The 27,392-nt window shown below is 49.7% G+C and overlaps 1 protein-coding gene across 1 annotated transcript in view; it reads left to right on the top strand.

The window, feature by feature from the left end:
- The window catches only part of GABRE (gamma-aminobutyric acid (GABA) A receptor, epsilon), a 71,650-nt gene that overhangs the window by 30,152 nt on the left and 14,106 nt on the right, over window positions 1–27,392 (top strand). The gene's annotated exons all lie outside the window — the stretch shown is intronic.

Genomic DNA, 27,392 nt, shown 5'->3' with positions numbered 1-27,392 from the left:
AGATGGTTTCCATGGCAGTGGTCTGGTGGTGTGAAACGTGGGTGCCTCAGCTTGGCCTGTGGTGCTGGGGAAGGGCAGACAGGGTACCTTGGGTGTGATGGCTCTTCTTCAGTGTGTAGCACCTTAGACTGATGCCACCGTGACTGCGACCGGTTTCTGCTCCTGGCTCAGGACCCTGTACTGGGAGGTGCAAAAATGCTCAACAGAGATGCTCTTTGGTCTGAAGAGCTTCCAGGACACCCACGGGAGAGCAACTGTTGATTATTTATTTTTCACAGGAAACTTCCATTATTATTTCCCTTGTGGAGTGATTTTTTTTTTCCTCTTTTCTAGCAAGAAATAAACTTGACTGCTGTCAGGCTTTGAAAGACTTCTTTGGCCCACTGGGCAGTGGGGTAGAGAAGGCAAAGGAAAGGTACAGCCAGGACAATTTGGCTTTTCTTGTATCCCTTAGTGCAACGGAGCAGAAAGAAAACCAGCCCCCTTAAACCGAAAAAAGAAAGTTCTTGGGATGGGCATGTTATTTTTAGGTTCCCCAACAGAAAATTTTCACTGAACAAACCCCTCTGGGGGTGGAGGAATGGCACCGTAGCTGTAGTACCACTTTCACTCCAAAAAGCATTTTGAAGCAGCCCTTCTGACTGGCCACTGCTGAGCATGTGCCTCGCAGCAGTGCCTGCTCATGAGCCACCAGATGGGCACCTGGCTGGGGGCTCGCTTGCCCGATGAGGGCACCATCAGGAGGCCCAGCAGGGACCAGCCTCAAGGCAAAAATTTCCTTTCATTGTTTCTGTGGGCCAGGTCTCCAGGAGGAGAACCACAGGCCAAGCCATGTGGATGTCATCCCTGGCTGCCAACAGATCCCACAGCTCCTCCATCCCACATGGGAGTGTGGACATGAAGCCAGAGAGATGTCAGAGCAGCAGGGCAGGGGGAAGGCTGCAGGGGCTGGGTGTTCTCACCTCCCTGGCCACCACTGTGCCTGGAGGTAGAGCATAAGAGTCATGTTATAGGTGGCTGTCCCATCTGCTGCCCAAAGACATGCCAAGAAAACCACACAGAACCACAGTGCACACCCTCATCCTCATTCCTTCTCTTTCCCTCTCGTCTATTTATGTTATCTCTTCCCACCCCTGTTGGAAGCTCTGCTCTCCTCCCAGTTGCAGGACACCATGCAGGTGGTAGCGGTAGAGAGTGGCTTATAAAATCCAGTCTTACATCCAGAGTTCATCTCTTCTCCTAAACGGAGATAGCAGGCTCTGCTGCTAGTCCGGTTTCCTAAGAAACACAGCTTATGCCATGGTGATGGGTATGTGAGAACGTACGTACAGCCATCCCAGTCGCTCAGTATTTTAGATCCACTGGGCTAATACTAGCCATATATGGCTGCAGGTTTAGGAGCTTCAGGCATGCTCAGCATCTCCAGTATTTCTGTGAAAACAGGATGCAAGGCAGTGACAGCAGCCATCCCCACCGAGGGGTGGGGGGAAAAACTGTTGTGTGAACTCAACCCTTACTACAAACCAGAGAATCATATGGGAGAGTGTGGCTGAAGATGGTCCTGACTGTTCCTAGAGCAGCTCAGCCCACGTGCTCAGCTCTTTCTGAGAGTTGGCAGTAGCTTTTACACTTTGTGAAGTGGGACTCCACAGGATCCCAGGGGCTCCCAGCACACTTAGTGTGAGCCAAGAGCTTGAAGGCAAGACTGGTGCTTGAATTCCCTACATCTGCAGGGTTCTGCTGGTGAAGCTGCTGCTATGGGGCCAACCTACCCATCTGCAGCCTTTCCACCTGAGGAAGGCATGGCCCTTTGTGGGGAATGGGATGGCGAGGAGCTGCTCGGGCAGGGGATGAGACAATATGACTCCCCAGGTAGACTCTCTATGGACATCTCTTCTTCCCCGTCCCCTTGGGTAACTTCCTAAGCTTGAATCTGTGATGCCCTTAACTTCAAAACCTTTCTCCCTGAGATGTTGGGCTGATATTAAGGGTACTGAGGACAGCTAGACACAGTTCTTGTAGCCTTGGATAGCAGTTTTCTGCTGTCTGCACTCTGAACAACTCTCTCTGCTCATGAGAGAGGTTGTGTCCTGTCCTGGCGTCTCCTGAAGCAAGAGAAAAGGGCTGTGACAAAGCTGCCACGGTGTCACCTCTGGACTTGGCTGCTTCACCCACTTCTTTTGTGTTTGTTTGCTTTTCCATGCTGATGCAATGAATTAAGTCATTCTGTGGGTCGTGCCAGCCACTGGCAGGCTGGCGTCAAATGTGCGATACAGATTGTCTTTGCTGGGGACGTGTCATTCCCACTTTGTCCCTTTTTATATAGCTTCTCCCAACCTGAGGAGCTCTGCCTTCTCCCAGCTGTCGGGCCTGTTCATGTGCCTGATCTTTCCCTTTTACCATATGTAACCTCAGGAAATGCACATTTTGGAAGGAAGGGAACCAGAATTTGACTCGCAGCTAGATCTCTCCTGAGCCCTTGGTGAGATCTCTTCTCTGCTGCAGATAGAGCAGCTCGTGTAGGCTGGAAGGTCCACTGGAGGGGAAATGTCCCATTGATCTCTTTTAGGCGCATTGCGATGACAGCGTCTTACGTAAATATTTCCCTTTCACAGAGCCAGGCTGTGTGGAAGATAAAAACCTAGTTTTGCTTTCAAGAAATATAGCAGCATTACTGTGGCCTGGACCGGCATGGTCTGGGCATCGGAAGGCTGTAGGGTGGCCTCACGTGCTGGTGGAATAGAAGGCTTCAACTTCATCAATTTAGTTTGAAGAACCGGTGTCCTGGGATGATCTGCTCACCCCTCAAAGGGTTAACTACTCACCGCTGCCTCCAGCCTGGTGATGCTCTGTCAGGGCTTGGAAGCTGGCCCTGCCTAGCCGCTGCTCTACCTCCAAATGATAAATCATGTCAGGACACAAAACTGATTCCGGTCCTTAAAAATGAATAGGTGATTTGAAAATGCCCTGCGCTGGGTGTGAATTCTGCATCCCCCTCATCAATCACTTGTCATAAATAGCATTAACATTCAGGAGCCAGCAGAAGGCAGGCAGGTTTGGAGGGAGAAGAAATGTAGAGTGATTTCCTTGTATCTCTTGTAGACCAGAATGGCAGTCTTGTTTCCCATTTAGGTAGCAAATTTTACATTCTCTGCTCCCTGGGGAAAAGACCCTGTGTGCTCTGCCAGCCAGAATGTGGCAGGAACCAGAAATAAAGCTAAGAGATGGTTAAATGATAGGAAGTGGGACGGGGCTTGTTTGAAAGAGGATGGGCTGAGAGGGAAAAGGATGCAGAAAAGTGGGATCATCAGGTCCAGTCCCTGTACAGACTGGAGTTTCCTCCCCATCCCCACGAACCTGTTGGTTTTGGGTGGGATTGGGGTATTTGGGGGTTTTCTGGGTGGTGGGAAGTCACGTTTACACCATCAGGGAAGAGATGGGCTCAGCCACAAGCCCTTCCAGAGCCGCCTGCTGCCGCTGGGTGCTGGCCAGCAGCACCTCAAGCCAAATGAGTTATCACCCACAGCGCCACAGCTTTCCAAGCTGTGTCACGGGTCTGGATGCCCAATTAGATTCCCATTAACACGGAGACTGTTCAGGTGTCCTTGGCGTATCACTGAGATGAGCCTGGTGCAAAGACCCACCTCGGTCCCCTGAGTGTGTTTGCAGGAAGAGGTGCCAGGAAGGGCTGTGGCAGCGGGGACCAATGGAGGAGACTCTTTGGGTTCAATTTTTTCGCTGACTGGTTGTTTGCTGGAGGGATTTGCTCCTGGTCTTGTTTTGTAATGGCTTTATTGCTATAGATTATAGCTTTAACTGGTGTCAAGGGCACCTAGAGTTCTGGATCACCTTCCTTTAGGGATACTTAATGCTCAGGAAATGATGCTGTAGAAGTAAAGAGGTTGCCAACTACTGGGGCTCAGTGTCTTTCAGTCCTGAGGATGTCCGTGAAGTGTCCGTGAAAGCCAGCATGGGTGGGAGTGGAAAAAGTGCTTCTGTTCCGAGCTTGGGGATGGAACAAGTCCTGCCCAGAGCTTCTCTGATTCCTCCCAGAAGTCAGAGCTGAACATCCTTTTCTTCCTTTCTTAAGCAAAACCAAGCATGAGGTTCAAGGAGTTGAACATTGAGAACACAACCCAAACTCTGTGGTAGCCTCCTGGCCAAAGTGACCTGCCTTGGTCACCTGCTCTGGGTGTCTGGGATCAGAGGTGGTGCAGCCAAGGCTAGTTCAGATGCTCGAGACTCCTCTCTTTTGGCTTGTGCAAGGAGATTGCCTTGTGTGCCAAATTCTGTAGCAAAACTCGATGACAGCTCTTCTGCTGGGACTGTGCACCACCCCAATCTCATTACTTAATGATAATAAATACGGAAAGAGCAAAATTGGCCTCTGTCATTCACCAGAGGCCAGATTGTGCTGCCTCTGAAGTGCCTGTGATTTCCAGGGGGCAGGGTTAAGCTCCTGCCTCCATTATTACAGCAAATTATTTTCTTAGCTCTGCCTGCGAGTGGGGGATGAGAACCCAAGGAGGATGATACGTCCAAACGCACGTGTTGAATATTTCCCCCTTCCCTTTTTAGTGAGGAGATGCTGCGTGCTATTAAATTCATGATGCTGTGCCTAGCTGCATTAGTTACCATGCAACACACTAACGAAATTGAGGATGAAGAACGTGTTTTCCCACGTCTGGAGTACTGCAGAATAGATTTAATAGATTTGCATGTATGGTGCATTTGTGAAAACACTGTGAAAAAGGGTGAGGGAGGGAAGGGGGCAATGTTTTTTTTCGTTATCAGCTGATGAATAATTAATTTACAAACGTTGTCTTGTTAAATATAAATTAAATCCTCATTTGACACACTTTATAATTTAGAAGTATAAGCCCAGCATGAATGAAAAGAACTCCCCACTGACTGCTTTCATGTAAATCCTGAGGAGCTGGGGAGGGGAGGTTTGGCTTTTAAAGTTAAAGCTGACAAGGGGTAGTGGTGAGGAAGGGGGCTGCTGTCACAAAAGCCAGTTTGGGGACCTGGGCTGTTTTGGCTCTGCTCGTGGGTGCTTTCTGTGCAGGGGTGGCTTAGTGGGGCAGGAGGGGGTGGCTGTCTGCACAACCCTCTTCCTCCTCCCTGCGCGGAGCTGTGGGTGGCCGCGCTGCTGGATCCCAGCTCTTTGAGTAAAATCCCCATCGATGCCACGTTACCGAAGCGTGCAGAGAGCTGGCAGCTGCTTGTGACCGGCTGAGCTGTCCCAGCAGCGGGGGCAAAGATCCCCAGGAGGGGAGGCAGGCTCTGCCAAAGCCGTACGGGGCCAAGTCACCCTTGCAGAGAGCCCTTAGGCGGTTGGAGGCATCTCGGTTTGAGGCATCTCCGCACGGAAGCGGAGCCGCATCCCCAGGAAGGGCAGCTGTGCTCAGTAGGAAGGCAGTTAGTGTGGAAGCCCTGGTGTTACAGCCCCGGTGTCCTGCTGTAAGGCTTGGGTTAATATCTTCGTTTCTTCTTAATAGATGGGGGAACCGAGACCGGTAATAATTGTCTGGCTCTGAGGAACACTTAAGACTTGATTATACTTAGCTTTGGCTGCTTCGGAATAAGTAGGGAGGAAATGAAATGAAAATGGCACACTTTTTAAGATGCTTGAATGTGTTGCTCTGGAGGAGAAGATAAGCCTATAGGTAAAGGAAATTTGTCACCTCCCCCCTTCTTCCCTAATAATAATAGACTCCAGCGGTTGCGCAGCACTTCTCAGCTGAAGGACTTAAAAATGCTTCACAAATCATCTGTCTGGGAGGCAGTAGCCCAGAGGCACCCACTTCTGGGGTGGACTGCAATGCCCGAGGGTGCTGCGATGCTCTGCCAAGGGCTGTGTGCTCTTCTTGCCCTGCCTGGTGTGCGGTGAGTCGGGCACCGGCGTGAATCTGGTGAAGTCACCCAGGACAGACACTCGTGTTAATGAGCTAGGTTGGGTTTTGGTCTGACAAAGCTGAATATCAGAGAAATTTAAAATATTGGGAAATGGGTATTGCTCACTGAGGGCCCCAGTGCTTTTTCTGGCCATTAGTTTCCACGCTTGAGTGATGGCTCAGCGCCGCCGGAGCTGGTGGTGCATTTATAACGTCTTCACAAATACTCATTTGCTTGGAAAGTACTCATATCTCTCGATTCCTTGGTGTTCAGGAACGGTCACCTGAGCCCATTCCTGTGTGCCCGAGTACTAGGAGAGTGACTGTTCTGTACAGAGCCGCTCGAGTTCACCAGGCAATGAGGTTGGGTACACGGAGGAGGGCAGCAGCCATCCTGTAGCCATCATTTGTCACTGCCTTAAGAAAAAAAATAATCACGAGGCCACTGAGGAACAGCAGCAATCACGTGTGACTTGTGGGACAAACCACGAACCGCAACAGAAGGTCTAATGAAATAAATGAGTTACTCCCATCCTGAAGGTATCCCAAGAGCTTCCACAAGTTTCAGGGTCTGCTCCCAAACCAGAAAAGGGCTAATTTACTCACTATGAATAATTAAACCAGCTCCTTTTTTATTATCCGGAATGTACACTAATCCCCTCTAGATATTTTCCGTGTGACATCCATGTCGGTATTTTATTTATAGGCTGTTTATTGTGCAGAAAACACAAGGAATCTGTTATCAGGGAAAATGAACAAAAAGCAGGGGTTTTGCCTGCGATAGTTGGAGCTAAAGAAAATATGAAATTCTGGACAGCAGCCTCCTGGGAGGGGAAAAGTGCTTTTCTTCAGAGGCACTTCTGGAGAGCAAAGCCCTAAAGTTAATTAACATCTGTGCTCCCCGGTCCGATGCTAAATGGGGAATGTGGCTGGACTTGGTCGGGTTTCTTAAACTACAGCGTCAGTCCTGGCTGGCAGGTGCCTCCACACAGCCCTGGGCTCGGGCAGCCTCTGGCCCCCGGGCAACAGGGGATAAATCAACATTCATAATTAAATAAGCAGCTCTTGTAAATTCCTTCCTCAATCCCATTTCTGGCCTTCTGCTGGCAGGAATGGCTCAATCCTGTATTTATCTAGTGCCAGCCTTTGGAGAAAGCTCACATTTCTTCAGCCTGGCTGAATGTGAAGGGTTTTTTTTTGCCCTGAACCCTTGCAGGCAGCCCGGGAAGGATGGTTACTGTAGGCACTTCCCGAGTAGCCATTGTGCTCATCGTGCCCCACCTGAGAGCATTGTAGCTCATAATTCGTCACCCTTACTCACAGAAAACTTTTCTAATGCAGCTCAGGACCCCCACAGCTGCTCCTGGTCTCACTTTCCAGAGGTCTCTGCCACTATTCTGCTTGTTAAAAGACCATGATGATGGTTTCCCAGCGACCAGGAGATTCTTCTTACTGTGGCCTGGACCAGGCTGGAGAGATGTCCCCTGTCCTGGCAGGTAGCAGCTATCTCTCAGTTTGGTAGGAGCTTTGCCCTCTGTCAGGGCATTAAAGAGGTTTTGCCATGATGCAGAGGCGTGGATGTAGCTGCAGGTGGTGGAAAGCCACCTTGCCCATCACAGGCTGGTGGGGACGTGCCTGGGAGATGTGGGCTCAGGCTCAGAGCTGCATCTTGAGAAGCAAAGCAGAGATGCAGCCATCTCCATCACATGCTGATGGAGTTGCTCTGCAGTTCCCTCTTCTTCATACAGAGACGCGTGTGCCTGGACAGCCCGGGAAGCATGTGTTTGATTCCGGTGCTGATCCGTGCTCTGAACCTCATTAAATTGATTCTTCCAAGTCAAAGGGAAAGCACTACTGTGTCAAATTTGAAAGATATAGGCTCTGAGCTGTACCGATACTTGTCACTTGACGGGCTGAATTATTTTTAAGGCAGAGTTGATTTATCTGAACTGAAGGCTTTGGATCTCTCCACAGGAGAGGTCTGGATATTTCAGGTGCGTGAGAGCCAAGCCAAAGAGCTGGTCAGGGGCCAGGGTTTCTGGTCTGGGGTGAAGAGCCAGCACCACAGGGGAGGGCATCTCATTGTCACCTCCCCCTTGGGACAAACAACCAAAACTCTTAAGCATTTCTGAGGGTTTAGGGACAATCAAAAGATTTATGTTTACAATCATCAGATTTCTTTGACTTGCTTTTCATATGGTGATAAATTCTGTCCTATAAGTAAAGCATAAAAATGACTATTTGAAAATAAAAGTCCAAATGAAGTGAATCAAATTGATAAGGGTAAAGCAAAGTATTCTGTTAGCTTGCTGAAGAAAAAAAAAAGCTGCTGAATTAAATGATGAGGGTGAGGTAATTCATTTTAGGTTTTGACACTTCTAATTTATTTTCATCAAAACTTCATTTTTTCAGTAGAAATCGGTTCTGTTTGCTTCCTGCATCCCCAGATGAAGCATCTCCCCTAAAAGGCTGATGTGAAATCTGCCTGCTATAAACACGTTATGAAATGGAGACCATTTCTCAGAATTCAGTGGTTGTGGGTGACCAGAGGCAATATGTTTCAAGGACCTCTTCATGCCTCGATGTTAAAAGCTGAACATTCAGGCTATTACAGCCCATCTCCGCGCGCAGGAAGGGTTTAATTGCCCATGATACAAATTGCAAGCGAGCAGCAGTGGAGCAGTGATACTGCCAGCCTGAGCCTCCCCGTGGCACCGGGGTTGGCCGGGATGAGACAGCCCTTCTGCTCCCTCTGACCCCTGGCATCTCCTCCGTGTCTTCAGCTTGGTGTCTTTGGTGCTGGTAGGAGATATGTCTTGGGGTCAGCAAGTGGGTGGACAGGTAGATCTTCACAGTCATCTGCCATGATGCCTCACGCTGGTTGGCGGCAGCTCGTCCTTCCCCGCTGTGGGTTTGCTGTAGCTGTTTCACACCAGTTCTCTGCCATGATGCCTCACGCTGGTTGGCGGCAGCTCGTCCTTCCCCGCTGTGGGTTTGTTGATGCTGTAGCTGTTTCACACCAGTGCTGAGACCATCCCCAACCAGTTCCTGAGGCTCCTGAAAGCCCCACAGGAATCGTGCTGGCTGCATGGAGCACTGTGTGTGGGGAAACAAGTCTGGTCAGGGGTCTTGGGCTTGGAGTGTGCTGGTATCATGTGAGTGATACCATCAGTGAGCTCATGGTAGCTGGAGATCCTACCATAAGTGTTGCTGGTGCGTCTTCATGTCCAGAGGGCTTTGCTGTGAGGGTTTCTGTGGTTGTTCTCTGACCTGCAGTTGGCTGGGACTGGCTCTCACCATCTGATCAGCTTTGTGCAACAGGAGAAGTGTGGGTGGTGGTAATGGCTCACCTGCGGGCAGATGCACATGGCAAGTGTGAACCAAAACACTGAGGAGCGTGGGTGGGGGAACACCTTGTCTCCCTGTGGCTGGGGAACAGGGAAGGTCAGAGCAGGCACTTGGCAAACGTTGGGAGCCTTGTTTCTGGCACATCCCCCCTGATCTGCTTCTCTCGCCCTCCGGCTTTGCCAGTGTCCCTGTTACATCCCCCACGCCAGGTCTGTGTCCCTCGCTCTGTCATTCTCCTCCACAGACACCCAAAGCCACCCTGGCAGCGGAGCGAGGACAGGGAGGGGAAGCGGCGCAGCGAGCTGGAGAAGTGGGAAGAATTTGTGGGAGTTAGGCTGGCTGTTCTTCCAGGCGCAGGGAGGTAGGAGGGTGAAGTTAAGATGATAACTGGCTGATCTTCTTTTCATCTGCTCCTTGAAAAGAAAAGCTGAAGGCAAAGACTCTGGTCCTCTCTCGCTATATCAGCGAGAGGGGAGATGAAAATACCTCGGTGTTGCTGCTGTCACACACAGCCAAAGGCAGGTCCAAGTGCTGGGATTTGGTAAGGAGCAGCAGAGAATGGGCTGTCCAGCTCCCAGGAACTTTGGACTAAGCTCAAGAGACAAAATTGTTTGGTTTCTGTGTATGTATGATTCCAGGGTATACAAGCTCTACCAGTGTATTCCTTACCCCTCTTCATAGAAACCCTGAGCCTTCATCTTTCACACTACTTCCCAACCATGTCCTCAAGCCATCTAGGGGGGCTGAGGAAGGTAGAGTGGTGGAGATTTAAAGGAGGCACCTGCAGTAGGCTGAGTCTCTACAAAACAGTTGGGAGCTGGAAAAACAGGACTGGGAATACCAGACCAGATGAGAGTCTTTTGCAGGCACCAGGTGCCACGGGAAGTAAGCAGCCCAGAGCAGCAGAGCTCTGCAGGTCCTGCTTGCCTGGTGGCTGGTGTCCTGGCTTCCAAATGACCACCACACTTGGCCTGAAGTGTGGACATATGCCTGGAAAGGAGAATCAGCTGGCCTGGTGTCCCTTCTGTAGCTGCAGTCCCGCTTCCCTTTGAATACCCAATGGGAGAAATTGTTCTTTCTCTGTAACCTGATTCATTTCTCCCAGCTGCTTTCCTCAGCCTGGTGCTCCCTCGAAATCTCACTAGGGCTGGGCTGTGATTTTGTGGTGACTTGAAAAGAAGAACTGTGAAAGGAAAAACAAAACAGAGCTAAATCAAGAAACTGGCAGGGCAGGAACAGAAAGCTGGCAAGCACAGCGAGGGGACACGAGAGACAACATGAAACGGGGTTCCTTGAAAGAGTCAGTGGAACAGAGTACACTGTCCCCACCTCCTCCTTCAGCTGGGGCCACTAGAGAACAGTGTCAGGAGTGGGGATTTCTGCGGAGGACACAAACCCCTCCCCTTTTGTGCAAGCAGAACTTTCTCAGATTTTTTTGAATGCGCTTTTTTCCTTGAGGATGAGGATTAGAAAGGGATTTATTCAGGCAAACGGTGGTTTTCCTCCTGGCCAGCACAGGCATTTTTGTACAATGGATGGTACCGGATTGGAGGCAGGGAGAGAGGCCCAGCTGGCAAGTCCTAAGCTTAGGAGGATGCTTGCTCTAATATTTCAAAACCACACAGCCACATGCCTCTGACAGTTGAAGACATTCATGTCATTTAATGTTTGGAGGACTTTCCTGCCTTCCTTCGCTTCACCTGAGGGCCATTTCCCTGCTGCCACAACAGGATACTGCTCTCCTTCCAGCCCCTCCATCCTGAACGGAGCAGGATCCTGCAGGCAGCCTTGAGGGAATCCAGCAGTGAGTTTTGTAAGGACAGAGAGGTGGGGTGAGGAACACATCAGAGCTGGAGGAGCAGATCAGGTTCCCAGGCAACGATAGACTTGCAGATGTCTCCCTGGGGACAAGCTGACCATGCCAGAGACCCCTCCCCAGGAATGTTTAGGACTGGACACCTTGGGGGATCCATGGGACCTCCTACCTCCCTTTGCCTGGTACAGGGGAGCTGCAACAGCTGCTCCCCCAGTCCTGGGCTGTATTAGACTGCCCATCCCAGTGTTTCATTTTAATCGCAGTGGGTGGCATGGGAATAGGAAGCGCAATTAAAGAAATTCCAGCTTCTCATCTGAATCTTGTCAAGCTGTCCTAGAGGAGCAGTCTTGGGGAGTTAATTGTATGCAGTGAGAAGGTTTGTCTTCTAGCCCTTTCAAAGGAAATTTCTTTTTGTCTCGTCAAACACCCCATGAGCTTAAAGGACAAATAAACAAGAGCACCTGCCCGAAGTGCTAAGTATTCTCTTCCAGTTATCCTGTGTGCTTCTGCCCTCGCCTCTTCTCTTCCCCCACCTGCTTTCTCCTTCCAGCACAAAGTTGCTTCAAGCCCAACATCACGGGGAGCATTTAAACATTTAGCAGTAAGGTTTGACAGGCGAACAAGACTTTGGACAAGTGTGGTTTTGCTCTGCAGGCAGCCCAGGTGTTACCATCATGGTAACTGGGCTGCACCCTTGTTTGCATCAGAAGGTGCTTACACATGACTTTCCACCCAGGCCATGTCCTACCCTGAGAGTGGTGAAAAAAACAAACTAAAAGGAGGCAGCTCCTTCCCTGAAGTGTTTTGCGTAATCCTTCACTGAAGTGCTCACTGTCTTCCCCTTTAATTAATTCTGCCCCATCTGCATATAGCATCCCGTGTCCGTGCCTCTGCCTTTTCAGTAATAACCTCGTCAGGGACAGTGCAGACAGACTGTGCTTCTATAAACCAGAGCCTGGCTGATGTCATGTCTCGACTCAAGGACTTTCCTTGACCCTTTGGGTAATGACTGTTAATCAGATGCTAAAATACACACCTCTGGGTCACGTGTCCCCGCGGCTCACAGGGGGAGACTCCGTGTGCCAGGCTACATTCCTATGAAAAGAACAGGCACCGTGGCAATCAGCAGCTGTTTTGGGGTTGCATGTGAGTAGGTGACATCACTGAGAGACAGAAGAGATGGTAGAAGGGAGCAGCTCAGAAGAAAGGGTTTTGGGGGAAAGAAACAGTCTGGGGCGGTTGGCTCTCATGAGTATAAAAGCCTGCCTGCCTTTTAGATGTCCCTGCTTGGACGTGCCTGGGAGCAGGAGCAGGCAGAGCTGTGTGGTAACAGGCAGGTGGAGATCTCAGAAGCCAGCACTTGGTTTCGAAAGCCCTGTCCAGTTCCCTTCTGCAGAAACTCCGAGGGTGAGCAAGCCACAACTGGGGAGTTTGCGATCGACGGAGCGGCATGCACAGCGTGCCTTGTTTGAAGGCTCCTGGCACGAGCACAGAACATGGTGATGGTTTTTAACAGCGAGTTTGTATTATAAAAAGAAAGCTGTCTCAACTGAGATTCCCTGGGCAGAGGCGAAAGACATTCAGACAAGGACAGCGCTGCCGGTGTTGCTGCAGAAGTGAAACAGATGGGAAGTTCAGTGTGTCACCTTGAAAACACAGATCATCAGAGCTGTGCTCCTTTTGTCCTTGCTGGCTCCCCTAGTCACTCCCACCTCATGTCCAGAAGGCTCTCTGGGGTCTGATTTGGAGAGAGGAGGACCTTGGAAACAAATGAAATGTACATCCTCATTCTTTTACTCTTTGTGTTGGGGAGACAAAACTCACCCAGAGGAGGGACACGGAGACATCCACGAGCGAGGTGTCTCACCATACTAATGGGAGAAGTGAGAGAAGCCTGATGTGGCCCAACCTCCCTCTGGAGTGGTCAGAGTCAGGCATTAGCATATGCTGATAGTCATTGTCCTCTCTGCTCGCTGCCTTTGGAGAGCGCTGGCACAAGTCATGTTAGAAGCACGTTCCTGCCCGCAGGCTGTGGGGACAAGAAGTTCTGCCTCAGATTTGAAGATTATTCTAAAATAAGGCTATTTTACTTAGTTATCTGAGTGTGGAGAGCGCGTCTGGACTTTTTGCTGTTACTGAGCGTGTTCCCTGGGACGTGGAGCCGGCTCCTGGGAGCAGCCCAGGGTTTGTCAGAGAGGTTTGCGGGCCGGGAGGGATGTGTGGGATGTCACGGAGAGGAAAATCCTCACCTGTGCAGGGCTGTGGGGGTGTGGAGTTGCTGAAGGCCCTTCTGTCTGAAGGGGGGATGCTTGGGCTGAGCCCTGTTTTGCAGAAGAGGGAGACTGGAGGAGAGACACCCTGCCTTGCCTCGAGCCTCACAGAGCGACCTACCAGCCCTTGAAAGTAATACACCCTATTCCTGGGTCTCCTCCAACAACTCTGGAGGTTCTCCTGGATTGCAGCACCTCAAAGAGTTTGCCTGTAACACTTGCTTTGCTTAGCTCTGTGACTGACAGCAGGGACCCAGCAGATTCATGTCAGCCCACCTGAAACGCTGGCCGTGCCTCCCAGAAAAGCAGCCCTACTTTACTGTACCGCAGCGAGGGATTTGCTTGGAAGCACAGAGGGAAGGGGGCTCTGTGAATAAAGAGAGATATCAGAACCATAAAAGCTAGAATGAGACTGGGTAGGATATTAATTTCTCAGCCTCACTGTTATTTAAGATTTTTCCAAGCTATCTGTCCAGCAGAGGAAAATGGAGGAACCTGATTCCAAGTCTCTGTCTCCTCTGTTTAGAGGTTTTCTTGTTGCTGTTAAATACAAGTGAAGTTGCAAAAACCACCTTTAGATCCTTAATTTTATCCTAATTTACAAAGACATCTTCATCTCATGGCTTTGGTTTTCTTTCTGGCAAGAGCAGAAAGCTCTTAAAGAACACAGAGAAAGCAGCTCGTAGATGGATACAGAGGAAACATGGGGTTCCTCTCCTCCTCTGTGTCCCACTAATTGCACCCTTGAGAGGGGTCAGCTGAACTGTGCACACAAACTTCCTTTGAGCCGTTTGAAAAGGATCTTCTGGCAGTTGCACAGCTGTGTTTATTTGGTGTAGAAGGTAACCTGAAAATACAAACTGCTAATTTCAAGTTGTGTCGTGCTAACCCTGTGAGTTCAGGCTGTTAGTCTGAAGTTGGGTGGCCCTAACTCGTATCTGCTCTGAACCCAGGGAGGAACTTTGTCTAGAGTAGAGTTTCTGGGGCCAAATCCAACTGGAAATATGGGCTGATTTGCCATGTGTGTGCACACACTCACAGAAGCAGGAGAAGAGGCACAGGGAGGAGTTAACTGGGGCCAGGCTGGATGTCCTTGCTGTATCGGGACATCGGGATGGGGAGCAGGGAGGTGCTCCAGGGCCATGAAGGTTAGGACAGAGCGGCTGGAGATGGGATGACCCAAGGAGCAGGGCTTAGGGCTGCACACAATGAGAACACTGGCCGGTTTCCATCTCTCTTGTGCTGGGGACGGGCTGATTTCTGAACCTGTCTATTTTCTTTTGGATTGAAAATTTTGGGGTTTTCTTTAAAATTATTTTTCACATGTAGATTCCATAGCTTTTCACTTAAACTCTGTTTTTAAAAATGAAAGGGTTTGAGAGTGCAGTAAAATCCTTTTGTTGTTGTTTTATTGTTTTTCTTCCAAGATGAAATATTCTTGTCAACTTCGCATCCCTTTATTTCCCACAAGTGCTCTTCTACAGGACAGGTATTTTTTTCCATTAAACGTTTTCAGATGTTACCATTTTCTGGAACTGGGTTTCCACCAGCATCTGTTCTTGCCCACATGAGGAAAAGGAGGACTGATCAGTGACGTGTGGCACTGCCAGGTGATGACAGTGGCCAAGGGCCACCAGGGACACGCTGAAGGGCCGAGCTGGCCATGAGCCCACACGGCCAGGAGCGGCGATGCTGCAGGACGCTCCTCAGCGTTGCATCGACTCACGTGGTAGTATTTAGGGTAGGCAGTTTTCAGTGTTTGCCTTACGGGTAGTTTGATGTATTATTTTATGACTGACGTTGGATGCGATACCGCAGGCCTGCCAACGTGTGTGAGCTGCCTCATGTGTGATCCAAATGGCGCGACCCAACTCTTAGAGCGATTCCTCTTCTTTCGCCAGCTCCTTCTGTTGAAAACACTAAAAAAGCCCGTGCTTTTACAGAGGAGTTAACAACCTCCATGTGCTGCGCAGCAGATGGTACAGTAATGTTGGAGGCGTATTTTACAATAACCTTTTTCCACATGGGGAAACTGAGGTGTAGAGAAGTCTCTTTCTGATGCTTGAGAATGTATCAGTGGCAGAGAGAAACTACAGGGGTGCAGGAGTTCAAGAAATAGCTTTGCCGTAAGTTTTAGGGGCTGGACTCATCCTGCCAAACTTCAGCTATTCAGCCTTGAGCAGCCTGGATTCTTCTAAGGTTGGTATGAGAGCGAGGCATTTCCAGAAGACAACCTGGACTGCTTCGTAGTGGGATCTCCCTCCAGAAGTGCCTGCCCCAGTGACTGTAGGGAACCCATGGTCAAACACCTTCTATTTTAATCACCTTGATCAGATGCCTACAGCTAAGTGGGATCTGATTAATGCTCAGAGAAGGGTTTGATCAATGTAGAGCCGCAGTCATGCAAGGTTCCTCAGCATCAGTGCAAAGAGCACCTGGTAGGAACCAGTGCTAAAGTCTTCAGGAGTTGTCCTGGTTCAACCCCAGCTGGCAACTAAATCCCCCAAAACCACTCACTCACTCCCCCCCCACCCCCAAAATGAGATGGGGGAGAGAATTGGGAAGGTAAAAGTGCTCGCAAAGGCCAGGTCATTTTTGTATAAATCTTGCCTCAGATAATTCTCAATGAAAACACATTTGTAAATGCCAACATTTCCCACCTAGAGGCAAAGGAGCCAGCTCAGCTAATAAGTTCTTCCTCCTGAATAGCTGTGCTTATAATAGCCACTGAAATTAGATCAAACCACAGGACGGTGACAATAACAGCTCAGATTTTTCAGAAGAGTCCGAATGGCTCGTGCACTACACCTTTTGCAAAGGCCAGCTATGAATGGCACAGCAGGAGCTCTTTAGTGCTTTATTCCTTCTGAAAATCTGGGCTTGACAACAAATACTAAACCCCTGGGATAGCTGACCTTCCGCTCTCCCAAAATGTTAGCATTGGTTATCCCAGACCCGAATGCTGAACTTTACAGCAGGACATTTGACCTGAGCAGCCAGCCCAGAAGCCAGATCTCACAAGGGACTCCAGTGAGGAGGTGAAACTGGTAGTGGCATCTAACATGCGATTCCTTGGTGTTCAGGAACGGTCACCTGAGCCCATTCCTGTGTGCCCGAGTACTAGGAGAGTGACTGTTCTGTACAGAGCCGCTCGAGTTCACCAGGCAATGAGGTTGGGTACACGGAGGAGGGCAGCAGCCATCCTGTAGCCATCATTTGTCACTGCCTTAAGAAAAAAAATAATCACGAGGCCACTGAGGAACAGCAGCAATCACGTGTGACTTGGGGGACAAACCACGAACCGCAACAGAAGGTCTAATGAAATAAATGAGTTACTCCCATCCTGAAGGTATCCCAAGAGCTTCCACAAGTTTCAGGGTCTGCTCCCAAACCAGAAAAGGGCTAATTTACTCACTATGAATAATTAAACCAGCTCCTTTTTTATTATCCGGAATGTACACTAATCCCCTCTAGATATTTTCCGTGTGACATCCATGTCGGTATTTTATTTATAGGCTGTTTATTGTGCAGAAAACACAAGGAATCTGTTATCAGGGAAAATGAACAAAAAGCAGGGGTTTTGCCTGCGAAAGTTAGAGCTAAAGAAAATATGAAATTCTGGACAGCAGCCTCCTGGGAGGGGAAAAGTGCTTTTCTTCAGAGGCACTTCTGGAGAGCAAAGCCCTAAAGTTAATTAACATCTGTGCTCCCCGGTCCGATGCTAAATGGGGAATGTGGCTGGACTTGGTCGGGTTTCTTAAACTACAGCGTCAGTCCTGGCTGGCAGGTGCCTCCACACAGCCCTGGGCTCGGGCAGCCTCTGGCCCCCGGGCAACAGGGGATAAATCAACATTCATAATTAAATAAGCAGCTCTTGTAAATTCCTTCCTCAATCCCATTTCTGGCCTTCTGCTGGCAGGAATGGCTCAATCCTGTATTCATCTAGTGCCAGCCTTTGGAGAAAGCTCACATTTCTTCAGCCTGGCTGAATGTGAAGGGTTTTTTTTTGCCCTGAACCCTTGCAGGCAGCCCGGGAAGGATGGTTACTGTAGGCACTTCCCGAGTAGCCATTGTGCTCATCGTGCCCCACCTGAGAGCATTGTAGCTCATAATTCGTCACCCTTACTCACAGAAAACTTTTCTAATGCAGCTCAGGACCCCCACAGCTGCTCCTGGTCTCACTTTCCAGAGGTCTCTGCCACTATTCTGCTTGTTAAAAGACCATGATGATGGTTTCCCAGCGACCAGGAGATTCTTCTTACTGTGGCCTGGACCAGGCTGGAGAGATGTCCCCTGTCCTGGCAGGTAGCAGCTATCTCTCAGTTTGGTAGGAGCTTTGCCCTCTGTCAGGGCATTAAAGAGGTTTTGCCATGATGCAGAGGCGTGGATGTAGCTGCAGGTGGTGGAAAGCCACCTTGCCCATCACAGGCTGGTGGGGACGTGCCTGGGAGATGTGGGCTCAGGCTCAGAGCTGCATCTTGAGAAGCAAAGCAGAGATGCAGCCATCTCCATCACATGCTGATGGAGTTGCTCTGCAGTTCCCTCTTCTTCATACAGAGACGCGTGTGCCTGGACAGCCCGGGAAGCATGTGTTTGATTCCGGTGCTGATCCGTGCTCTGAACCTCATTAAATTGATTCTTCCAAGTCAAAGGGAAAGCACTACTGTGTCAAATTTGAAAGATATAGGCTCTGAGCTGTACCGATACTTGTCACTTGACGGGCTGAATTATTTTTAAGGCAGAGTTGATTTATCTGAACTGAAGGCTTTGGATCTCTCCACAGGAGAGGTCTGGATATTTCAGGTGCGTGAGAGCCAAGCCAAAGAGCTGGTCAGGGGCCAGGGTTTCTGGTCTGGGGTGAAGAGCCAGCACCACAGGGGAGGGCATCTCATTGTCACCTCCCCCTTGGGACAAACAACCAAAACTCTTAAGCATTTCTGAGGGTTTAGGGACAATCAAAAGATTTATGTTTACAATCATCAGATTTCTTTGACTTGCTTTTCATATGGTGATAAATTCTGTCCTATAAGTAAAGCATAAAAATGACTATTTGAAAATAAAAGTCCAAATGAAGTGAATCAAATTGATAAGGGTAAAGCAAAGTATTCTGTTAGCTTGCTGAAGAAAAAAAAAAGCTGCTGAATTAAATGATGAGGGTGAGGTAATTCATTTTAGGTTTTGACACTTCTAATTTATTTTCATCAAAACTTCATTTTTTCAGTAGAAATCGGTTCTGTTTGCTTCCTGCATCCCCAGATGAAGCATCTCCCCTAAAAGGCTGATGTGAAATCTGCCTGCTATAAACACGTTATGAAATGGAGACCATTTCTCAGAATTCAGTGGTTGTGGGTGACCAGAGGCAATATGTTTCAAGGACCTCTTCATGCCTCGATGTTAAAAGCTGAACATTCAGGCTATTACAGCCCATCTCCGCGCGCAGGAAGGGTTTAATTGCCCATGATACAAATTGCAAGCGAGCAGCAGTGGAGCAGTGATACTGCCAGCCTGAGCCTCCCCGTGGCACCGGGGTTGGCCGGGATGAGACAGCCCTTCTGCTCCCTCCGACCCCTGGCATCTCCTTTGTGTCTTCAGCTTGGTGTCTTTGGTGCTGGTAGGAGATATGTCTTGGGGTCAGCAAGTGGGTGGACAGGTAGATCTTCACAGTCATCTGCCATGATGCCTCACGCTGGTTGGCGGCAGCTCGTCCTTCCCCGCTGTGGGTTTGCTGTAGCTGTTTCACACCAGTTCTGCTGAGACCATCCCCAACCAGTTCCTGAGGCTCCTGAAAGCCCCCCAGGAATCGTGCTGGCTGCATGGGGCACTGTGCATGGGGGAATAAGTCTGGTCAGGGGTTTTGGGCTTGGAGTGTGCTGGTATCACAGAGCTGATGGTAGCTGGAGACCCTACCGTAAGCGTTGCTGGTCCATCTTCGTGTCCAGAGGGCTTTGCTGTGAGGGTTTCTGTGGTTGTTCTCTGACCTGCAGTTGGCTGGGACTGGCTCTCACCATCTGATCAGCTTTGTGCAACAGGAGAAGTGTGGGTGGTGGTAATGGCTCACCTGCGGGCAGATGCACATGGCAAGTGTGAACCAAAACCCTGAGGAGCGTGGGTGGGGGAACACCTTGTCTCCCTGTGGCTGGGGAACAGGGAAGGTCAGAGCAGGCACTTGGCAAACGTTGGGAGCCTTGTTTCTGGCACATCCCCCCTGATCTGCTTCTCTCGCCCTCCGGCTTTGCCAGTGTCCCTGTTACATCCCCCACGCCAGGTCTGTGTCCCTCGCTCTGTCATTCTCCTCCACAGACACCCAAAGCCACCCTGGCAGCGTAGCGAGGACAGGGAGGGGAAGCGGCGCAGCGAGCTGGAGAAGTGGGAAGAATTTGTGGGAGTTAGGCTGGCTGTTCTTCCAGGCGCAGGGAGGTAGGAGGGTGAAGTTAAGATGATAACTGGCTGATCTTCTTTTCATCTGCTCCTTGAAAAGAAAAGCTGAAGGCAAAGACTCTGGTCCTCTCTCGCTATATCAGCGAGAGGGGAGATGAAAATACCTCGGTGTTGCTGCTGTCACACACAGCCAAAGGCAGGTCCAAGTGCTGGGATTTGGTAAGGAGCAGCAGAGAATGGGCTGTCCAGCTCCCAGGAACTTTGGACTAAGCTCAAGAGACAAAATTGTTTGGTTTCTGTGTATGTATGATTCCAGGGTATACAAGCTCTACCAGTGTATTCCTTACCCCTCTTCATAGAAACCCTGAGCCTTCATCTTTCACACTACTTCCCAACCATGTCCTCAAGCCATCTAGGGGGGCTGAGGAAGGTAGAGTGGTGGAGATTTAAAGGAGGCACCTGCAGTAGGCTGAGTCTCTACAAAACAGTTGGGAGCTGGAAAAACAGGACTGGGAATACCAGACCAGATGAGAGTCTTTTGCAGGCACCAGGTGCCACGGGAAGTAAGCAGCCCAGAGCAGCAGAGCTCTGCAGGTCCTGCTTGCCTGGTGGCTGGTGTCCTGGCTTCCAAATGACCACCACACTTGGCCTGAAGTGTGGACATATGCCTGGAAAGGAGAATCAGCTGGCCTGGTGTCCCTTCTGTAGCTGCAGTCCCGCTTCCCTTTGAATACCCAATGGGAGAAATTGTTCTTTCTCTGTAACCTGATTCATTTCTCCCAGCTGCTTTCCTCAGCCTGGTGCTCCCTCGAAATCTCACTAGGGCTGGGCTGTGATTTTGTGGTGACTTGAAAAGAAGAACTGTGAAAGGAAAAACAAAACAGAGCTAAATCAAGAAACTGGCAGGGCAGGAACAGAAAGCTGGCAAGCACAGCGAGGGGACACGAGAGACAACATGAAACGGGGTTCCTTGAAAGAGTCAGTGGAACAGAGTACACTGTCCCCACCTCCTCCTTCAGCTGGGGCCACTAGAGAACAGTGTCAGGAGTGGGGATTTCTGCGGAGGACACAAACCCCTCCCCTTTTGTGCAAGCAGAACTTTCTCAGATTTTTTTGAATGCGCTTTTTTCCTTGAGGATGAGGATTAGAAAGGGATTTATTCAGGCAAACGGTGGTTTTCCTCCTGGCCAGCACAGGCATTTTTGTACAATGGATGGTACCGGATTGGAGGCAGGGAGAGAGGCCCAGCTGGCAAGTCCTAAGCTTAGGAGGATGCTTGCTCTAATATTTCAAAACCACACAGCCACATGCCTCTGACAGTTGAAGACATTCATGTCATTTAATGTTTGGAGGACTTTCCTGCCTTCCTTCGCTTCACCTGAGGGCCATTTCCCTGCTGCCACAACAGGATACTGCTCTCCTTCCAGCCCCTCCATCCTGAACGGAGCAGGATCCTGCAGGCAGCCTTGAGGGAATCCAGCAGTGAGTTTTGTAAGGACAGAGAGGTGGGGTGAGGAACACATCAGAGCTGGAGGAGCAGATCAGGTTCCCAGGCAACGATAGACTTGCAGATGTCTCCCTGGGGACAAGCTGACCATGCCAGAGACCCCTCCCCAGGAATGTTTAGGACTGGACACCTTGGGGGATCCATGGGACCTCCTACCTCCCTTTGCCTGGTACAGGGGAGCTGCAACAGCTGCTCCCCCAGTCCTGGGCTGTATTAGACTGCCCATCCCAGTGTTTCATTTTAATCGCAGTGGGTGGCATGGGAATAGGAAGCGCAATTAAAGAAATTCCAGCTTCTCATCTGAATCTTGTCAAGCTGTCCTAGAGGAGCAGTCTTGGGGAGTTAATTGTATGCAGTGAGAAGGTTTGTCTTCTAGCCCTTTCAAAGGAAATTTCTTTTTGTCTCGTCAAACACCCCATGAGCTTAAAGGACAAATAAACAAGAGCACCTGCCCGAAGTGCTAAGTATTCTCTTCCAGTTATCCTGTGTGCTTCTGCCCTCGCCTCTTCTCTTCCCCCACCTGCTTTCTCCTTCCAGCACAAAGTTGCTTCAAGCCCAACATCACGGGGAGCATTTAAACATTTAGCAGTAAGGTTTGACAGGCGAACAAGACTTTGGACAAGTGTGGTTTTGCTCTGCAGGCAGCCCAGGTGTTACCATCATGGTAACTGGGCTGCACCCTTGTTTGCATCAGAAGGTGCTTACACATGACTTTCCACCCAGGCCATGTCCTACCCTGAGAGTGGTGAAAAAAACAAACTAAAAGAGGCAGCTCCTTCCCTGAAGTGTTTTGCGTAATCCTTCACTGAAGTGCTCACTGTCTTCCCCTTTAATTAATTCTGCCCCATCTGCATATAGCATCCCGTGTCCGTGCCTCTGCCTTTTCAGTAATAACCTCGTCAGGGACAGTGCAGACAGACTGTGCTTCTATAAACCAGAGCCTGGCTGATGTCATGTCTCGACTCAAGGACTTTCCTTGATCCTTTGGGTAATGACTGTTAATCAGATGCTAAAATACACACCTCTGGGTCACGTGTCCCCGCGGCTCACAGGGGGAGACTCCGTGTGCCAGGCTACATTCCTATGAAAAGAACAGGCACCGTGGCAATCAGCAGCTGTTTTGGGGTTGCATGTGAGTAGGTGACATCACTGAGAGACAGAAGAGATGGTAGAAGGGAGCAGCTCAGAAGAAAGGGTTTTGGGGGAAAGAAACAGTCTGGGGCGGTTGGCTCTCATGAGTATAAAAGCCTGCCTGCCTTTTAGATGTCCCTGCTTGGACGTGCCTGGGAGCAGGAGCAGGCAGAGCTGTGTGGTAACAGGCAGGTGGAGATCTCAGAAGCCAGCACTTGGTTTCGAAAGCCCTGTCCAGTTCCCTTCTGCAGAAACTCCGAGGGTGAGCAAGCCACAACTGGGGAGTTTGCGATCGACGGAGCGGCATGCACAGCGTGCCTTGTTTGAAGGCTCCTGGCACGAGCACAGAACATGGTGATGGTTTTTAACAGCGAGTTTGTATTATAAAAAGAAAGCTGTCTCAACTGAGATTCCCTGGGCAGAGGCGAAAGACATTCAGACAAGGACAGCGCTGCCGGTGTTGCTGCAGAAGTGAAACAGATGGGAAGTTCAGTGTGTCACCTTGAAAACACAGATCATCAGAGCTGTGCTCCTTTTGTCCTTGCTGGCTCCCCTAGTCACTCCCACCTCATGTCCAGAAGGCTCTCTGGGGTCTGATTTGGAGAGAGGAGGACCTTGGAAACAAATGAAATGTACATCCTCATTCTTTTACTCTTTGTGTTGGGGAGACAAAACTCACCCAGAGGAGGGACACGGAGACATCCACGAGCGAGGTGTCTCACCATACTAATGGGAGAAGTGAGAGAAGCCTGATGTGGCCCAACCTCCCTCTGGAGTGGTCAGAGTCAGGCATTAGCATATGCTGATAGTCATTGTCCTCTCTGCTCGCTGCCTTTGGAGAGCGCTGGCACAAGTCATGTTAGAAGCACGTTCCTGCCCGCAGGCTGTGGGGACAAGAAGTTCTGCCTCAGATTTGAAGATTATTCTAAAATAAGGCTATTTTACTTAGTTATCTGAGTGTGGAGAGCGCGTCTGGACTTTTTGCTGTTACTGAGCGTGTTCCCTGGGACGTGGAGCCGGCTCCTGGGAGCAGCCCAGGGTTTGTCAGAGAGGTTTGCGGGCCGGGAGGGATGTGTGGGATGTCACGGAGAGGAAAATCCTCACCTGTGCAGGGCTGTGGGGGTGTGGAGTTGCTGAAGGCCCTTCTGTCTGAAGGGGGGATGCTTGGGCTGAGCCCTGTTTTGCAGAAGAGGGAGACTGGAGGAGAGACACCCTGCCTTGCCTCGAGCCTCACAGAGCGACCTACCAGCCCTTGAAAGTAATACACCCTATTCCTGGGTCTCCTCCAACAACTCTGGAGGTTCTCCTGGATTGCAGCACCTCAAAGAGTTTGCCTGTAACACTTGCTTTGCTTAGCTCTGTGACTGACAGCAGGGACCCAGCAGATTCATGTCAGCCCACCTGAAACGCTGGCCGTGCCTCCCAGAAAAGCAGCCCTACTTTACTGTACCGCAGCGAGGGATTTGCTTGGAAGCACAGAGGGAAGGGGGCTCTGTGAATAAAGAGAGATATCAGAACCATAAAAGCTAGAATGAGACTGGGTAGGATATTAATTTCTCAGCCTCACTGTTATTTAAGATTTTTCCAAGCTATCTGTCCAGCAGAGGAAAATGGAGGAACCTGATTCCAAGTCTCTGTCTCCTCTGTTTAGAGGTTTTCTTGTTGCTGTTAAATACAAGTGAAGTTGCAAAAACCACCTTTAGATCCTTAATTTTATCCTAATTTACAAAGACATCTTCATCTCATGGCTTTGGTTTTCTTTCTGGCAAGAGCAGAAAGCTCTTAAAGAACACAGAGAAAGCAGCTCGTAGATGGATACAGAGGAAACATGGGGTTCCTCTCCTCCTCTGTGTCCCACTAATTGCACCCTTGAGAGGGGTCAGCTGAACTGTGCACACAAACTTCCTTTGAGCCGTTTGAAAAGGATCATCTGGCAGTTGCAGAGCTGTGTTTATTTGGTGTAGAAGGTAACCTGAAAATACAAACTGCTAATTTCGAGTTGTGTCGTCCTAACCCTGTGAGTTTAGGTTGTTAATCTGAAGTTGGGTGGCCCTAACTCATATCTGCTCTGAACTCTGTCTAGAGTAGAGTTTCTGGGGCCAAATCCAACTGGAAATACGGGCTGATTTGCCATGTGTGTGCACACACTCACAGAGGTGAGAGAGGAGGCGCAGGGAGGAGTTAACTGAGGCCAGGCTGGATGTCCTTGCTGTATCGGGACATCGGGACGGGGAGCAGGGAGGTGCTCCAGGGCCATGAAGGTTAGGACAGAGTGGCTGGAGCTGGGATGACCCAAGGAGCAGGGCTTAGGGCTGCACACAATGAGAACACTGGCCGGTTTCCATCTCTCTTGTGCTGGGGACGGGCTGATTTCTGAACCTGTCTATTTTCTTTTGGATTGAAAATTTTGGGGTTTTCTTTAAAATTATTTTTCACATGTAGATTCCATAGCTTTTCACTTAAACTCTGTTTTTAAAAATGAAAGGGTTTGAGAGTGCAGTAAAATCCTTTTGTTGTTGTTTTATTGTTTTTCTTCCAAGATGAAATATTCTTGTCAACTTCGCATCCCTTTATTTCCCACAAGTGCTCTTCTACAGGACAGGTATTTTTTTCCATTAAACGTTTTCAGATGTTACCATTTTCTGGAACTGGGTTTCCACCAGCATCTGTTCTTGCCCACATGAGGAAAAGGAGGACTGATCAGTGACGTGTGGCACTGCCAGGTGATGACAGTGGCCAAGGGCCACCAGGGACACGCTGAAGGGCCGAGCTGGCCATGAGCCCACACGGCCAGGAGCGGCGATGCTGCAGGACGCTCCTCAGCGTTGCATCGACTCACGTGGTAGTATTTAGGGTAGGCAGTTTTCAGTGTTTGCCTTACGGGTAGTTTGATGTATTATTTTATGACTGACGTTGGATGCGATACCGCAGGCGTGCCAACGTGTGTGAGCTGCCTCATGTGTGATCCAAATGGCGCGACCCAACTCTTAGAGCGATTCCTCTTCTTTCGCCAGCTCCTTCTGTTGAAAACACTAAAAAAGCCCGTGCTTTTACAGAGGAGTTAACAACCTCCATGTGCTGCGCAGCAGATGGTACAGTAATGTTGGAGGCGTATTTTACAATAACCTTTTTCCACATGGGGAAACTGAGGTGTAGAGAAGTCTCTTTCTGATGCTTGAGAATGTATCAGTGGCAGAGAGAAACTATAGGGGTGCAGGAGTTCAAGAAATAGCGTTGCCATAAATTTTAGGGGCTGAACTCATCCTGCCAAACTTCAGCTATTCAGCCTTGAGCAGCCTGGATTCTTCTAAGGTTGGTACAAGAGCGAGGCATTTCCAGAAGACAACCTGGACTGCTTCATAGTGGGATCTCCCTCCAGAAGTGCCTGCCCCAGTGACTGTAGGGAACCCATGGTCAAACACCTTCTACTTTAATCACCTTGAGCCTACAGCTAAGTGGGATCTGATTAATGCTCAGAGAAGGGTTTGATCAATGTAGAGTCATGCAAGGTTCCTCAGCATCAGTGCAAAGAGCACCTGGTAGGAACCAGTGCTAAAGTCTTCAGGAGTTGTCCTGGTTCAACCCCAGCTGGCAACTAAATCCCCCAAAACCACTCACTCACTCCCCCCCCACCCCCAAAATGAGATGGGGGAGAGAATTGGGAAGGTAAAAGTGCTCGCAAAGGCCAGGTCATTTTTGTATAAATCTTGCCTCAGATAATTCTCAATGAAAACACATTTGTAAATGCCAACATTTCCCACCTAGAGGCAAAGGAGCCAGCTCAGCTAATAAGTTCTTCCTCCTGAATAGCTGTGCTTATAATAGCCACTGAAATTAGATCAAACCACAGGATGGTGACAATAACAGCTCAGATTTTTCAGAAGAGCCCAATGACTTGTGCACTACACCTTTTGCAAAGGCCAGCTATGAATGGCACAGCAGGAGCTCTTTAGTGCTTTATTCCTTCTGAAAATCTGGGCTTGACAACAAATACTAAACCCCTGGGATAGCTGACCTTCCGCTCTCCCAAAATGTTAGCATTGGTTATCCCAGACCCGAATGCTGAACTTTACAGCAGGACATTTGACCTGAGCAGCCAGCCCAGAAGCCAGATCTCACAAGGGACTCCAGTGAGGAGGTGAAACTGATTGTGGCATCTAACACAGACTTAACATTGCATTTTTAGTTGCTTTCTCCTACACCAGAGATATTGCTGAGGAGGAGCAATGTAAGCTCATAGTGGCTCTAACAAGGCTTGCAGGGGTTGGGGAGAATATGGAGCTCAATAACACAGACTTAACATTGCATTTTTAGTTGCTTTCTCCTACACCAGAGATATTGCTGAGGAGGAGCAATGTAAGCTCATAGTGGCTCCAACAGGGCTTGCAGGGGTTGGGGAGAATATGTCAATATTGTGTTATTTTGGCCCCAACAGCACGAAGGAAAAGAAAATGGCCCCAAGTAGAATAAAGTCAGCCCTTCCCATCAGTGACATTTCCTTGGGCTGCCATTACTCCATCTTGTCCCTGCTGGGCCAACGTGTCTTTCCCTGCCTGTGATATTCAAGGTGAGGCTCGACGAGGCCCTGGGCAACCTGGTCTAGTTGGGGGTGTCCCTGCTGACTGTGGGGAGGTCGGACTAGATGACCCTTGGAGGTCCCTTCTGGCCTGGGCAATTCTATGATTCTATGATTCTATGATTCTAATATTGTGTTATTTTGGCCCTGACAGCACGAAGGAAAAGAAAATGGCCCCAAGCAGAATAAAGTCAGCCCTTCCCATCAGTGACATTTCCTTGGGCTGCCATTACTCCATCTTGTCCCTGCTGGGCCAACGTGTCTTTCCCTGCCTGTGGGCTCTATTTCACTGTTTCACAACCTGATCCATGCCTTCATCACCACATACCTTACTTCCAAGCAGTACTCAGTGTGATCCAGAGCACTCAGATGCTGGAATAGGCTCTCCCCACCTCCTGGCTTTGGGCAGTGGACATGCTTGTACGCTTGACTTTGAGGGCTGCTGCTGTCCTGGCTCTGTGTCTCCTCA

The sequence above is a fragment of the Calidris pugnax genome, unplaced genomic scaffold (assembly GCF_001431845.1).
Source record: "Calidris pugnax isolate Ruff unplaced genomic scaffold, ASM143184v1 scaffold38, whole genome shotgun sequence".
Classification (NCBI taxonomy): domain Eukaryota; kingdom Metazoa; phylum Chordata; class Aves; order Charadriiformes; family Scolopacidae; genus Calidris; species Calidris pugnax.
The sequence above is the reverse complement of the archived record's forward strand: the minus strand, read 5'-3'. Positions and strand labels throughout refer to the sequence as shown.